The 15605-nt window shown below is 38.0% G+C and overlaps 1 long non-coding RNA gene across 1 annotated transcript in view; it reads right to left on the reverse strand.

Annotated features, from left to right (window-relative positions):
* LOC105737847 overlaps window positions 1-6653 on the reverse strand; it is a 111217-nt gene extending 104564 nt beyond the window's left edge. The window contains exon 1 of the long non-coding RNA XR_004026777.1: window positions 6481-6653. This is a non-coding gene — a long non-coding RNA (uncharacterized LOC105737847). The remainder of the gene's footprint in view (window positions 1-6480) is intronic.
* Window positions 6654-15605: the final 8952 nt, after the last annotated feature.

A 15605-nucleotide genomic window follows, 5' to 3' on the forward strand; every position in this document is an offset into this window, starting at 1 on the left:
CCCAGGAGGTGGAGGTTACAGTGAGCTGCAATCATGACACTTTACCCTAGCCTAGGCGAAAGAACAAGACTCCATCTCAAAAAAAAAAAAAAAAAAAAAGAATAAAGGAATGACAACACTTGAAGAGACTGTATAAATAATATTCCAGAATATTACATGCATTTTTAAATCAAGAAGCACAATGAATTCCAAACAGAATAAATAAATATAAAGGTACACCTACACACATCATAGTAAGATAGAAGAACACTTAGAATACAGAGTCTATCTTAAGAGCAGCTGGAAACTATATAAATTATCTACAAAGAAGAGACAAGTAGACTGACAGTTGACTTCAAAACTAACAGTGGAGGCCACTTAAAATAATTTCTTAAATGTGCTCAGTGAAAATAAATAATCATGAATCTCAAATTTTATACTCTAAAAACCTGCCATTCAAAAATGAATAAAAATATTTCAGAAGAACAAAACCTGAGATTCTCAGTAAAGAATTTCTAAAGGGTGTACACCAAGAGAAAGAAAAATTATTTTAGAAGAAAATCGCAACATAAGAAGAAACATTTTAAAATAATGACAATCATATACAGTAGTCCCCCATTATCCACAGTTTTAGTTACCAGTGATCAACTCCAATCTGAAAATAGGTTAGTACAGCCTGTAATCCCAGCACTTTGGGAAGCCGAGGCTGGTGGATCGCCTGAGGTCGGGAGTTTGAGACCAGCCTGATCAACATGGAGAAACCCTGTCTCTACTAAAAGAAAAATACAAAAAATTAGCCGGGTGTGGTGGCACATGCCTGTAATCCCAGATACTCAGGAGGCTGACGCAGGAGAATCACTTGAACCTGGGAGGTGGAGGTTGTAATGAGCCGAGATCACGCCATTGCACTCTAGCCTGGGCAACAAGAGTGAAACTCCATCTCAAAAAAATAAATAAATAAAAACAAAATAAAATAAAGAAGCAAAGATACATGCTGGTAATTAAAAATCATATTTTAAAGTATAATATTATCTAATAAATCACAATAAAATTTAAAAAGTGATACTCATAAAATTATAAAGTAAAAATGACCTGCAAAAAAATTTAGTAGTATATGACAAAAAGTATATACACCCAAGTAAGTCTCGAATGATAAATAACAAATAGAAAAATGGATAAACAGAATAAATAGGAAATGCATCCAAAATGTATATGTATGAAAAATTATTGCAATTAGAACCACAAAAGATTATTTTTTAGCCATCAAATTGACAAATATTTTTAAACAATACTGTGTTGACAAGGGTTCAGGGGAAAGCTCTTCATGCACCAGACACATCAACTGTACATCCCATCTAAAGGACAGTTTGGAATACTGTCCTTAGAGCTGAATTGTTCCTCCCTCCTCCAGATTCATGTGTTGAAGTCCTAACCGTCAAAGTGACTATATTTGGAGATAGGGACTTTAAGTAGGTAATTAAGGTTACACGAGGTCATAAGGGTGAGTCCCTAATCCGATGGGACTGGTGTCCTTATAAGAAGAGAAAGAGAGGCCAGAGACCTATCTCTCTCTGATGTACACACAGGGGAAGGGCCATGGGAGGACATAGTGGTAGCCTGCAAGCCAGGAAGAGAGCCCTTACCAGACATCAAACACTGCTGGAACCTTGCTGCCTCCAGAACAGTGAGAAAATTAATTTCTATTGTTGAAAACACAGTCTGTGGTATTTTGTTATGATGGTCCAAGCAGACTAATACACATAGCAAAATATTTTTAAATGTGTATGCCTAAATTTAGTCCAGCAATTTAATTTCTGGGAATTTAGCCTAAGGAAATAACAAAGAATTTTCTGCAAAATTTAGCACTGTTTCCATTAGTGAAATTTGATAGTGAAGCTGCTCATACCGGAGTATAATGTATACAATAAAATTGAAATCATGGGGTAGAAAACATTAGTGAAAAATTTAATGATATATTTTTAAGTGAAAAAAGCAGATCACAAAATAATGTCATATGACCCCATGTATATATGGTGCAGTAGTCAAGCACATGGGCTTTGAGGTGCCCTGGGGGTACAGCCCAATTCATATACGCTAGATGGATGACTCTGGGCAAGTTCCTGATTGCCTAGTGCCTCAGCCTCTCCATCTATAAAAGGGGAATGAGACTGTCTACCACCTATTGCTATGAAGATTCAGGTAATGAGGCCATTATAATTAAGGGCTACTATAGATTGTGGCAGCCGAATGGGTACTCTGGACTCAAAAGAGTCAGAGGACTTCAGACCTGGGTCCAGCCCGCCTCCACTAAGTATATGACCTCAGGCAAGTCACTCCACCTCTCCTGGCTTTAGGTTCTTCATCTTTAGAACGAGGACTCTGACTAGCTGATCTCTGAGGATCCTTGTGGCTCTAACCTCAAAGAATGAGACTGTGTGTCCCATCAATAATGGGAGCCATCATAGCTGTAAGCAACATAAAGAAGAGAACATCATCAGCTGCATATCGCAGCCCTGCTCCCCTGGAAGTAAGCAGGGGTTCCCAGCCTTCCCTATAAGAGCAGAGTTTCACAGTAAACAATTCCGCTATTCCCCATGTGAGAGTGGCAGTGGTTTTCATAATCACTGGTTACAAAAATACATCATGGCAAAAAGCTATTTAGCATTGCTCTTAAATTAGTTTTTATTTTATTTTATTTTTTATTTTTATTTTATTTTATTATTATGATACTTTAAGTTTTAGGGTACATGTGCACAATGTGCAGGTTGTTACATATGTATACATGTGCCATGTTGGTGTGCTGCACCCATTAACTCGTCATTTAGCATTAGTATAGTTTTTATTTTAATTAAGCCCAATAACAGCCTCATTTACTTGAAAAATCATAACACATATATGAGAGATGCTTCATTTATCTCAGCCACAGGCCATGCTTGGTGCCCTTATCTTCTTGCAGGCCCTTCACGACCACGCCAAGACCCACCGTTTGAGAACCACTCAGATAGGGACAATTTGGAAACAACTAACAAAAAGGAAGTCTCCTCAGGGCCTCCCCAGGGAAGTAGGGGAGGAAGATCTTTCCTTCTCTGCCTGTCTCCAGTTTGAAACTGAGCCAAGGTGTGCAGTGTGCTTGTAGTCTCTGGGAATACTTCTGGTTGGAGTGCCAAACAGGGTCTAGACACCTCTGTAGCCCCTGGGTTTCCATGGGAACTGTGTGAGCTGAGCACTGTGCTGGAAGCAAAATGCACTCCCTCAGCAGAGCTGGAAGCATAAGAAGGTGGCAGATTGGATTGTCTCCTCTTTAGATAACCTTCATCATCCAAGAAAGATATTAGCACCATCCCTTGAACTGAAATCTTATTGTTCATTATGATCGCTGAGTGTGCAAGGCAACAAATTGCTACAGAAAACACTGGAACCCATGCTTGAAGCACATGGTCTCTTAGTCACTAAATGTCTCTTAGTCTAAGTTCCCTCATCTAAAACATTGAAAGTGAAAAGAATGCTAAATTCAATGTGTTGTTAATAAGATAATTAGAAGCTCCTGATAAACTACAAAGCATGATGGAAAGGTTAATTATTATTATTACTAGTAGTGTCATGGAATCTTTTCAAGTTAAAAAATACTTGTTTCTCTGTCTCTGCAGAAATCTGGCAACCCAGATAGAAAATCTTTTAATAGCATACAAGAATGACCAGTTTAATCCCCAGCAAAACCCATGCATGTTCGTTCATCTGTCAAAGGTGCCCTCTGTGCATAAGAATGATCTATAGAAGCCCAAAGGTTGATTATAAAATCTCAAGTGTCTGCTTGCCTCAAGTCATTTTAGATGAGCTATTCAAAATGCATCCAAGTAATCAGTTTGCTGTGATAGACTGGAATAACAAGGAGGAGGGCTTGATTTCCTCTGCTGGAGAGGAAGCACATCCATTGTTGCCTCCCTATCCGTGGGTTACATATCTAGCTCTTTGTGCTTAATAATATGACTCAAGACTTGAAATTTGTGTTCAAATGTATATGCTAGGAAAGAACATGTTACTTTATAAGAAACTGAAAAACTCACAGGCAGAAATGAAATCAAACAGCTCACTTGGTATCCAGTATTTCCTAGAATTTGAGGGCCTATTTATATTTTTTGGAAGGTATAATTCTTTTACATTGCATATGTGCCAGTAAGTTCTTAAAAGTGGGATCTTACTAAATACATTATCGAATATTTACTTTGGTCTTATCTGCTCTGTTTTGCTGAGGAAACACTTCCAGTCCAAATTATTAATTAATATCCAATTAAAATCCCAACGCATCTTGTTAACTAGAGTTCAGGAGCACTGGGCATATCCTGGTAATCAGAAGACATCAAGATGCAGAGAATTCAGACCTAGACTGACAATGGGTAAGCAGTGTCTCTCCTCTTTTGTCAACTTGAGGATATCTGTGTCACTTCTTTGATCCTCCATTTCCTTGTCTGTAAAATGAGTAAAAAATGCTTCCTAACAGAATAAAATGAGAAAATTGGGATAAAGTTGTAAATGTTAAATAAATGTTAATGATTGTTGCTGCTATTATTGGAAAGCTATTAGAGTAAGAACTGTTTGTCCAATTATTCTCAGTGGCCCAAATGCAATGATTGATAGCTGTCATTGTTACCTCCCTTACCACCTCAGTACAGTATGAACCCCCCCTAGGAAAAATATGTGTATATGATGAAATATTTACAGATGAAATGATATGATGCCTGGGATTTGTTTCACAAATAAAAAAGCAAGTTGTAAAATAATACAAGCTACATGCTTCCTTGGAGATAGATATAGATATGGAAATGAAAATGGAAACAGATGCAGATACAGACACAGGCTCAGCAGCAGAGACATAGATGCAGAGATGGATGTAGATATAATGCCTAATACTACTAAAGTGATTATATCTGAGAGTAATAAAAGAGAGCTTCCTTTCCCCTTGTTGGTGGCATATCTCTATTTTTCAACTTTTTAAAATAATTAACATCTATTTCTTCAATTTTTAAGTATAGTTTGTCTTTCATTTTTGTTTTGTTTTTCAAAAAGATACTAGAAAAAAGTTTAAGTTGCAATATTCATAGTAAGAACATGAAGCATTAACTCTATACTGTCTTAAAACTAACAAGACCTCTTGGCAATTTTACCTTTGCCTAGTCCCTCCACTTAGCTCATTGTCTCCACCCAACCACCATCTCTTCTAATGACTGGGGTTTTACCACCTTCAGACGATTGCCTAAATTCATGTCCTCAGAAATCTCCCAGCTAGCTGCCAAGTGATGCTCGTTGTGTTCCTTTATAGTGCCTAACACAATTCTATATTTTCTTTTGTTGGCTTCCTTGTTTATTGGCTGCCTCATCCATGAGACTCTATATGTCAGGACGCAGAGACTGTGACTGTTTTGTTTACCATTGTATAGCCAGAGCCTAGCATAGAGCCTGGCACATATATATTAAATGAATGAATGAAAGAACAAACGAACAAGTATCCATGCAGGAAAGCAAACGTCTCCACCCAGATAAGTGCATCAGGCTGTAAAGCTGAGGGCATGGGTTGAGTCAGTAGGCATCAGAGGACTGGCATAACAATAAATATCTGCCCGCTATATTGGAAATGAAAGGTGAAGCATTATTGAATGATCTCTGCTTAAATTCAAAGAAACTCCTCCAGGCAATGCTTACTTAAGAATCCAGATCTTTAAAATCAAACCCCCTCCTGCAGATGGGGAAACTAAAATCAGAGAAATCACACAGTTGGTAGGTGGCAGAGCTGGAAGCCCAGGTCCTTGTCTGTCAGCCTAGCACTGTCTCAACTGGTCCTCACTGACCCCTTTGTGACAGCAATATATCTCAGGCACTCACAGACTGATTGCCCCAGAGGTTCTTCTTGGCTTTTGTTGGCACTGGAGCCTGAAAGTAAATGAATAGACTTGCTTTTCCTATGGCCTTTTTATAGGTTGTTTATCACATAAAATACAGATTTATACCTAGTTTGACACCAACATTCCTTTTATTGCAGAACTATCTCAAATCCCAAACCAATATGAAACTCACTTTCTTCCTCTGATTTCTCTTCCACAAAAACTTGCCTAGTGTCCCTCAGAGCCAGGTTTGCAGTTCATTGTCAACTTTGTTGGTGTTTAATAGTTATATTTAATTACATGTGATACACGTATTAAATGCATGTAATAGTAATTACATGTGTTGAATGCTTACTGTATGCCAGGCACTATTCTACATGTGTCACATGTTGTGACCAATGTTCAAAACAACCCTATGGAAAAGTGATATTACGCCCATTTAAAACACGAGAACTGGGACACAGTGAGGTTTCAATAACTCACCTAATTAGCAAGCGGAGGAGCTGGGATTGGACCCAGGCAGTCCAGAAACCACATTGATAACTAAAAGTGGTTGTGTTATCATTTTGTTGTTGTTAAATAAGATAGGTGTTTATTTCCGTGTTGAACACTAGCACAGACGTACCTGGTCCAGGGCTGTGGGGGAGACTCCACCTTCCTCAGCATGTGCCTCTTATCTCTAATCCAAGGCTGTGGCTCTGCTAACGGCCACTTCCCAGTCAGTGGGAAGGTAGAAAGAGGAACACTGGAGCAAACCGCTTCCCTTTCTCTTTCTTTAGCAACTTTTCATCTTGAAAAATTTCAACTCTATAGAAAAAAAGGAAAGACAAAAAAATGGAACCAAGAGCTTTTCACCTAGATTGATTAATTGTGGACATTTTGCTACATTTACACTATCTCTCCCAGCCCATTAGAAACATTATAAATGAAAATAGTTCACTTGATGAGGTAAAATATTGAGGATAACTTTTTTATTCCCTTTATTGTCAGAATGTTTGTCCCGCAAACACACAGCAAACAAGAAAAAACATTTTTAAAAAGATAAACACATGAAAGCCACAACACAAATGTGGCCAGCCTAGTTTCTCCATACAACATAGAGTAAACAGAGAGGCAACTGTGATAGAAACAGAATGAACTTTGGAGGCTGGATGGGAGCCGCAGCTCCACCACTTTCTGAGCTTTGTGATAATTGGGCAAATTACTTAGCCTCCCTGAGCTTCCATTTCCTCCTGGGTAAAATGTATAGGAATTATTAAAGATCTGTATTTCCAATGATTCTAATTTAGTAGGTCCAAGGAATCTTCCGAAAATCTGCCTTTTTAACAAGTTCAATGTAGGTGGTTCACAGAACACATTCTGAGGAACATTGAGTAGGAAGGAAGTTAGCTAAGGAATTTCTAAAATGGGGGAAGAGATCCCAAGCCCTTTACAATGTCTCTTTGGCTCTTCCTTCCCCCACTATACCCCCTTCCCCTTCCCCTTCCCTTATCTTCTCCCACCTTGGAGGCACCACAGTTTTACCTCTCTGGCTCCAGTTTGGTCTTCTCCAAGTGAAGTCTTCCTATGTCATCTTCTCTACCCTATATCCCACCCCCAATTCATCCAACTTTTCCCACCAGTCTCTAACAGAAAGCTCATGCTTCAGACAGCCCTGTCTGCACCTACAACACCTCCCACTTGCCCTTACTCTCTGCCTCCTGTTCAGAGCCCATCTCAGGTCCTCCTCTTCCAAGAAACCCTCCCTCATTATTCCCACCACCCTGAGATCCCCGCTCCTTAAATGGTTTAGCATTTAACTCTACTTTGCATTATTCTCCTGGCCCCCTTGTTTTATTCAGAGCAGCTCTAAATAAGCTCTGAGCCCCTTGAGGAGCAGTGATCTCTCTTTCCTCATATTCTCGGTGACACTTAGCATACTACTAGACACATAGTAGGCACCAACTCAACCTAAACTGACTGGCTGATTACTTAACTGACTTATTGAGAACGTCTAGATGAGATCACAGAAAGCAGCTTTGAAAGGGTGAAAACAAGTGTGGAGCTTATAGGTTGATGAACCCACTTAGGGGCCCTTGAGTAGCGTTGACCAATCTTTAAGGCTGTTTTAAATAATGAGCTGTTAAGTGGCAAGATAAAAGTAGAGTCCACAGCAAAATCTAAAATGAATGAAAAGCAATGGGCAAACAGCTGCTGTCACATGCTCTGTTGTCTCTTTGATGAGTTTCAATTAAAAATAGCCTTAATACATAAAATTCCCTGGCGAGTTCCCTTTATTGTCCCTTTAATGTGTTACTAAGGAGTTATTGGTATCACTTCATGGCTCCAGCACAAATGCCTCTAGGATTTATTGCTAGGTTCACATCTCTGCTCTTTTATAGATTTCTTCCAAGAAGGGCTTGAATACAGGGCTCCCATTATACGTCCCTTGTGGTAGTTTGGCTACAGCAAGCTGCATCAGCAAATGGCAATAAAGCTCACCAAGGCAACAACGATTACTCACCAGCAGAGTTTGATTTAGAGCAGAATGTTTCTAGAAAGATTCTGATGTAACCCTTTTACTTCCATCTCCCAAGAACACAGAAATGGAAAAATCAATTACAGCTCTCAGGTTTCATATGTTGCTGAGTTTTGCCATAGCAGGAGGGGGATGGTAAAAAATACACACACACACACACACTTCTCTTTAGACAAAGCCGTTTTGCAAATAACTAAAAAACAGAAAGAGTGCTTCCAAAAAAGGTGGCGTGTTTAATTAAGACAAGTTACAAAGAAATACTATTAGAAAGAACTTTTTATTTTATTTAAGGGCTTAAAAAAGCTTAAATCACAAACTCTTAGTTAAGTCAACACGTCAATAAAAATCAGTAGGCTGGGGTCGCTAAGAGTCACTAAGCGCATTCATCAGTCCTGGTTCTTTCACCAGTAGCCATCATCCAATCTCATTGGCTCGCTCTGTATCCAGAGTGGAGAGACCATCTATCAGTTACTGTTACTTCGTGACAAACCATACGAAAGAGAGCTTTAACTCCACCTGTGCTTTAAGCCTGGGAAAGAGAGGATAAATGTCCTCGAGTATCAGCTCCAACAGAGAAAGTGTCTGCATAAGGCAACAAGATGATTGTGTATGGGTTGGGCTGGGTGGCTGTTTTGTTTAAATTAACCAATGATTGCTGACTTCATTCTACAGACCTGACTTGCCCTTTCTGGATGTTTCCTAATCTCACTCTCCATAGAAGACCGAAAAATGAGTGTTGTGAAATTAGCACAAGTTTAGTGACATTATAATTAGATAACTTTCCCCCTCGAAAGTCCAACTCCTGAATCACTAAACAGATGTGATGTCTGTTCAATGTTTATCTGACTGTAAAAGCAGAGAACAGAAACAGTACACTTCTAATTAAGCAATAGAGCATGACTCCCCTGACACACAGCCATCAGACACTGCCTTTCTTCATTTTAATACCCTCAGGTATTACAATTTAATACCTTCAGGTATTATTGCCTTTTCTTCTTTTTACAAAAATCAACAGATCATTTGAGCAAACATTTTATTCCCACCTTAGCCAACTTGTACTTATCTAAATGACTGCCAGTCTAAATTGTACGATGGACCCCCTCCACCTACCAGATGCTCGGCAAAAGTCTTAGTTCCTTAGATTGCCTAATGACCAACAGCAGTGCTTCCCAAACTTTATTGCATTTTCAGATCACCCGAGGATCTTGTTAAATTGTAGCTTCTGATTCAGGAAGTCTACCGTGGAGCCTGAGAGTCTCCAGCTCTAACAAGCTCCCAGGTGATGCTGATGCTGCTGATCTGAGATGCACACATTGAGCACAGATAACCTTGATAATCTCTAAAATTCCCAACAGAAAATAGAAACACAGTTACATAATTGCATGTGATTTGTTTCCTGAAAGATAACAATGATTATTTTTAAAGAGAAGTGGATTTTAAACATGAATTTTAAAACACAGTAGTAATCTCCCTAAATGTTATCTCCATGGATAGACATCTTTTTAGATCTCAGGGAGGTCCTTTGAGGCCAATGAGTATTGACTTCAGGAAGTGATCCAAGACAGAACACACACAGATTCATTTAAAGCAAAGCTTAAAGCCAATAGTTATCCACAGCCGCACTATTGATGACTGCTTGGCTCTTCCTTTGCAGTAAATGTACATAAACAAATCGAAATATGCTCTCTTTATTTTTGAAAACCTCTTCCTGAGAATAGGATTCAAGTTCATGTTCTCACCTATAGCATCTGCTGTGCAAAGTTTATTTAAATGTGACTACTTCAATAAGATTTCTGAAATTACTAAAATTAACTCCCTTCGAAATTTATTAGCCTAATACAGATTCCACTATGGAGATAAATGTCAAAGATTCACAATATTCTAGTTCACATTTCATGATTTTATGATCCTGTACTTAATAGCAACTTTCTTCTGAGGAGCTCATAACACCTCATATTGATTCTCCCAATAAACTTTTCTGACTTTGTTAAGACAATGGCTCACATTATAAATTTCTGGATTTGCAAGGTTAATATCTAAAGGCAATATAATTTTTCTATAATTCGGGTAAGTAGATACTAAATAGAACATCTATGTTGGATATGATTCTCTTATTGAGTATAATTAAGCTTTCCAAAAGAGTGGTTAACACCATTAGACTCACAGATACTAGCATAATTTCATATACACACAGGGAACATTGCAATAAAACAGCTGAATATGTTCATTCCACAGATAACTAACATCTGGAATAATAATAATAATAACTATTGTTTATAATAATCATGGACTATTCTAAACATTTTACATATAAGTTGTTATTCTTTAAAACAATTTTATATGATAGATGTTATTATTACACCCATTTCACAGATAAAGTGAAATGCTGAGAGGCTAAATAATCGACCCAAAGTTATAAAACTAGTAAGTACTAAAGTCAGAATCCAACCAAACCTAGGCAGCCTAATTTTTGTGCTCAAACTCTACCATATGCCAGACACCATCCTAGGCAATGATGATCAAAATTAAAGGTGCTTATGGGAATGGCAATGTGTTGTATTCATAGCATCTCCACTGATGCCCAGCTCACTTCTTCCTATCAGTAGCCATTATGTCCTTCTTTTCAACTGAGCTCAAATTTGGCCTGACAGCCTTTCTCAACCCAGAGTTCCAAGGCAGCCATTATCAACTAGAGATGGTACATGAATCAAAATTTATTTGCCATGCCTGATCGTGTGCACAAAGCACAACCATTTCCTAATCTTTAAATACTTGTATTTCAAATGGTTATTCACAAGTTGGTATAGGTTGCACCAGGGAATTTTCACATCAAAATTCTTTACAAATGCCCTTTACAGGCTTTAATATTTCTTTAGCCTAAGAACTTGGGAAGGGCGCTTACCTCCCTGAAATCATATATTATTTTTTAAATCAACTATCTATAGGAAAAATTAAAATTAGAATCCTATATCCTAAAAATGGGAATTATAGACACTGGGGACTACTAGAGAGGAGGAGATAGGAAGTGGGGAAAGGGCTGAAAAACTCCCTGTTGAGTACTGTGCTTACCACCTGGGTAATGAGTTCAGTCTATCCAAACCTCAGCATTACACAATATACCTTTGTAACAAACCTGCACATGTACTCTGCTCTAAAACAGAAGTTGAAAAAGAAAAAAAAATTGAATCCTATGTCCTACAATATAAATACATTCAGATTTTTAAATTTTTGTTTAAAAAAAACATACTGGAAAAAATATGAGATTACATTTTTACAATCTTGAGGGGAACAAACCTTTCTCAAGCATGACGACAGTCCACAAACAACATAGAAAGACAGATTTAACTACACAGAATTGCAAAACTTCTTTACAACCAGGATACTATAAGCAAAGTTAAAAAGCAAATGACATCATTTCTGGATAGCTGAGATAATGGTGGCTACCTAAATCTGAATCTCTCCACACATCCTCCAAAAAACCACATAGGTCAAAAAGAAGAAAAAAGATATATACACAAATTCTACACCTTCATCAAAACCAGTAACACTACAAACTTTAAATTATCTGTAATTGACAAAAAAAAATCTATGTACAGACACACTATACTAGATCTTCCACTACAAGCTTTAGCAGAGATTGAGTAGGGGAAAGAGGATCTCCAGAAAATCTGGGAGGAAGAGAGAAGAGGGGATTAAGCTAAAATAGCTCCCAGAAAGAGAAAGCCCATCTTCAATGTCAAAATACTGAAAGAGAGTTTTTGTGGATAAGAATACAGACAACAAGGAAGAAACTGAAAAGTGACATGAGATTCAGGGAGGCAGTTCTGGAAAGGCTGGGGAAGAAAAAGACAAAGGAAAAGTAGAGGTGATCTTTGGAGACTGCATAGAGAATGCAAAAAGAAACAAGAGGGAAAGATTTAGGAACCTGCAAGACAAAAGAATACAAAAATAATCAAAGGACACACAAAATTATTAGGGCTAAATAATTCTTTATTGTTGGGGGAGGTGTCCATCTCGTGCATTTGTAGGATATTTGGCAATATCCCTGGCCTCTACCTACTAGACGCCATTAGCACCCCACCCCTAGTTATGACAACCAAAAATGTCTCCAGACATTGTCAAATTCCCCTGAGGGGCATAGTCACATCCCATTGAGAACCACTGACCTAGAGCAATGATTTGTGAATTTCTGATTGGTTTGGTTGTTGTTTGAAGTCTCTTCTTTAGATGTTTTGCCTTCTTGTAGTAAACTTTAAAGGGAAAAAAATAATGAAAATTAAGGAAGGAAAAGATATTTCACTCCTTCGTTCATTGATTTCAAATTTAGTAAGAATTTGTTGAATGTATTGAAAGGTAGCAGACATTGTGTAAAAGATGAATAAGTAAGGCAAGCACAACCCAAATTTTTATACTTTTCATATGACTTATTTAATTTAATATTATCATGGATTGATTAATGTCTGTATTTCTAAGAATTGCTACCACAATTATTTTTAATCTAGGATCTTAACACACAAGCAAAACACTATATATGTCATTTTGCTACAAATGTTTAGAAAACTCACTGTGGATAACTATTTTTGGTGCTATCATTGAAATTCTCTTTGTACAGTATTGTTAGATATTGCTATGATAATGTTGTGTAACAAATAACCATAAAATCTCAGTGGCATACCACAATAGGCATTTATTTAACTTGCACATCGCTGTGTGGGCCAGAGCCCAGCTGATCTAGGCTGGGCTCAGTTTGGGTGGCTCTGTTCCTTGTGCCCCTCATCCTCTTCCTCCTATGGGCAGTTGAGAGGAGGCATATTCTTTCATGGCAATGGCAGAGGCACTAGAGAAACAGAATCACAAAAGAATTGGACTCAGAACTGTTACGCTGTTGCTTCTGTTCTATTCTCTTCAGCCAGCACAATATCACAGGGCAGAGAAAATATCCCCCACTCACCGGAGTGAAGGGAACTGTAAATTCACATAGCAACGGACAGAGACACAGCAAGGGTTGAAGGATTAGGGCCAATGCTGCCATTTACCACAGCAAGAAAAAAAACCTTAATTTTGTTTTACTATTTCAAAGTTAAGATTTCCAGGCTGGGCACAGTGGCTCACTCCTGTAATCCCAGCACTTTGGAAGGCCAAGGCAGTCAGATCGCTTGAACCCAGGAGTTCGAGACCAGCCTGGGCAACATGGTGAAACCCCATCTCTACAAAAATAGAAAAATTAGCCAGGTGTAGTGGTGCACACCTGTAGTCCCAACTACTTGGGAAACTGAGGCAGGAGGATTGCTTGAGCCCAGGAGGTTGAGACTGCGCTGAGCCTTGAGCGTGCCACTGCATTCCAGCCTGGGTGACAAAGCACTACCCTGTATGAAAAAAAGAAAAAAGAAAAAAAAAAGATTTCTGAACACAGACTCTTAATTAATCCAATAGCAGAGTAACAGTTTTCAACAATGAAAAAAATGAAGTCATCAACCTCAGAGGGATTATGATTTCAGTATGCTTTTTTTAGAACAGCAGCAATACCAAATTTATTTTTTACAGCAATTCATTTCTAAAGACCAACATTTCAATGATAAATGCCAGTAAGTGACTTTTACTATCATCTATACTACACCTTTTATAGCAATTTTAAGCAAGAAACTGTTTAGATGTCATTATTTATATTCTTTATTTGTTCTTAAAAAGAATTTTTCTGAAACATAACACTTCTTAAAATCAAATATGAATCCCTCAGATTTAGATTTCCACATTCTGTACACTCCAGGGGAAAAAAAATTGGATTGTGCTTTCTCATTCATGACCATTTAAATATTCAGTTTCTTAGGTTACATTTTAGTGTGTTTTTATGTTTGATTCAGGACACAATGTTCCAGCAAATATCACAAACCCAAATCAATGGCTTATACCGACATTAAATATGCCATTAACATGCTTGTTCCCAGGAAAGTTCAATGAGATGTCAACAAACCTGCAGAGAAAGGCTTACTGCATTCAAAATAAACAATAGAAGAGGCACCAGAAATAACTTAAAACATTTAGGATGATCAAGAGGAGAAAAAGAAATGTGAAAATATCTAGCTGTCTGCTTGGCAGACAAAAATTATCACGATTTCCATATACACAGACCTAGCAACAAAACAAAGTTTATGCCATTTTCCACAGCAATCACGCTGTTCCTTTCATCTCTGGGACTTAGATGTTCACAATGTAAAGTGACTAACACCTTAGATCCCTGGTCTCTAATGTCCATGCCACCATGAGCCACAGCAGGATCCTATAGAGCAGCATTTCCGGAAAACAGCACTGAAAGATCAGCAACTCAGATAGAGGGACAAAAAAGAAGATAGCATATGTCAGGTTATAGAATTTCTTCATCTCTTTTTCATTCATTCACTTACTGAACAGAGAACGTTTACTAGCCATGCCTTTGAAAGGTAACACATGTCCCACTGGCTGGGATTGATCTTGAAAATGAAGAGGGAGAGAAGGCTGGGACCAGCCCAACGATATTGAGCAAGTGAGAACTTCTTAGTATTCAGAAATAAGGGGGGAGGGCATCTACTGAGGTGGCCGGTGAGCTTTAGTCTGTAGAAAGGTTTGGCAAAACACCTTTGGCCTATGGTGCTTTAAAGAAAGTTTCAGATTAGAGGAGGATGTGCTGGTGGCAGGGGGTCATGAACACTGACAGCAGAGAGAGGGGCCTGAAGAACTTGAAGAGCACGCCAAAATCCCAGGTATAAACTCAATCACTTATACTCATCTGAGTTCATTTTTGAGGCTGTCTCATAATAATTCATATTCACAATGATGACCCAGAGTCACTCGAAGGTATTGAATTGCGTTCAATTCACTCTTTCTAAAAATGCAAAGTAAGTAAAATTCTTTTTGAAAAGATTTTACTGAAAAGTTGTTATATATTTTTAAGAGCTGTATTGAGGCATAATTAATGAATAATATAATCCATATACGTAAAGTGTACATTATTGGAGGTTTTGATATATGAATATACCTGTAAAACCATCCCAAAAATTATGAAAATAAGCATACTCATTACCTCCAAAAGATTATTTACACCCCTTTGTAATGCCTTTCTCCTGCATATCTCTGCGCCACGAACAATCTCTGGGCAACTACTGATCTGCTGTCACTGTAGATTAGTTTTTATTTTCTATAATTTTGCATAAATGGAATCATACACTATCTACTCTTTTTGTTTGGCTTCTTCCAGT

Source organism: Nomascus leucogenys, chromosome 18 (assembly GCF_006542625.1).
Source record: "Nomascus leucogenys isolate Asia chromosome 18, Asia_NLE_v1, whole genome shotgun sequence".
In the NCBI taxonomy this organism is placed as follows: domain Eukaryota; kingdom Metazoa; phylum Chordata; class Mammalia; order Primates; family Hylobatidae; genus Nomascus; species Nomascus leucogenys.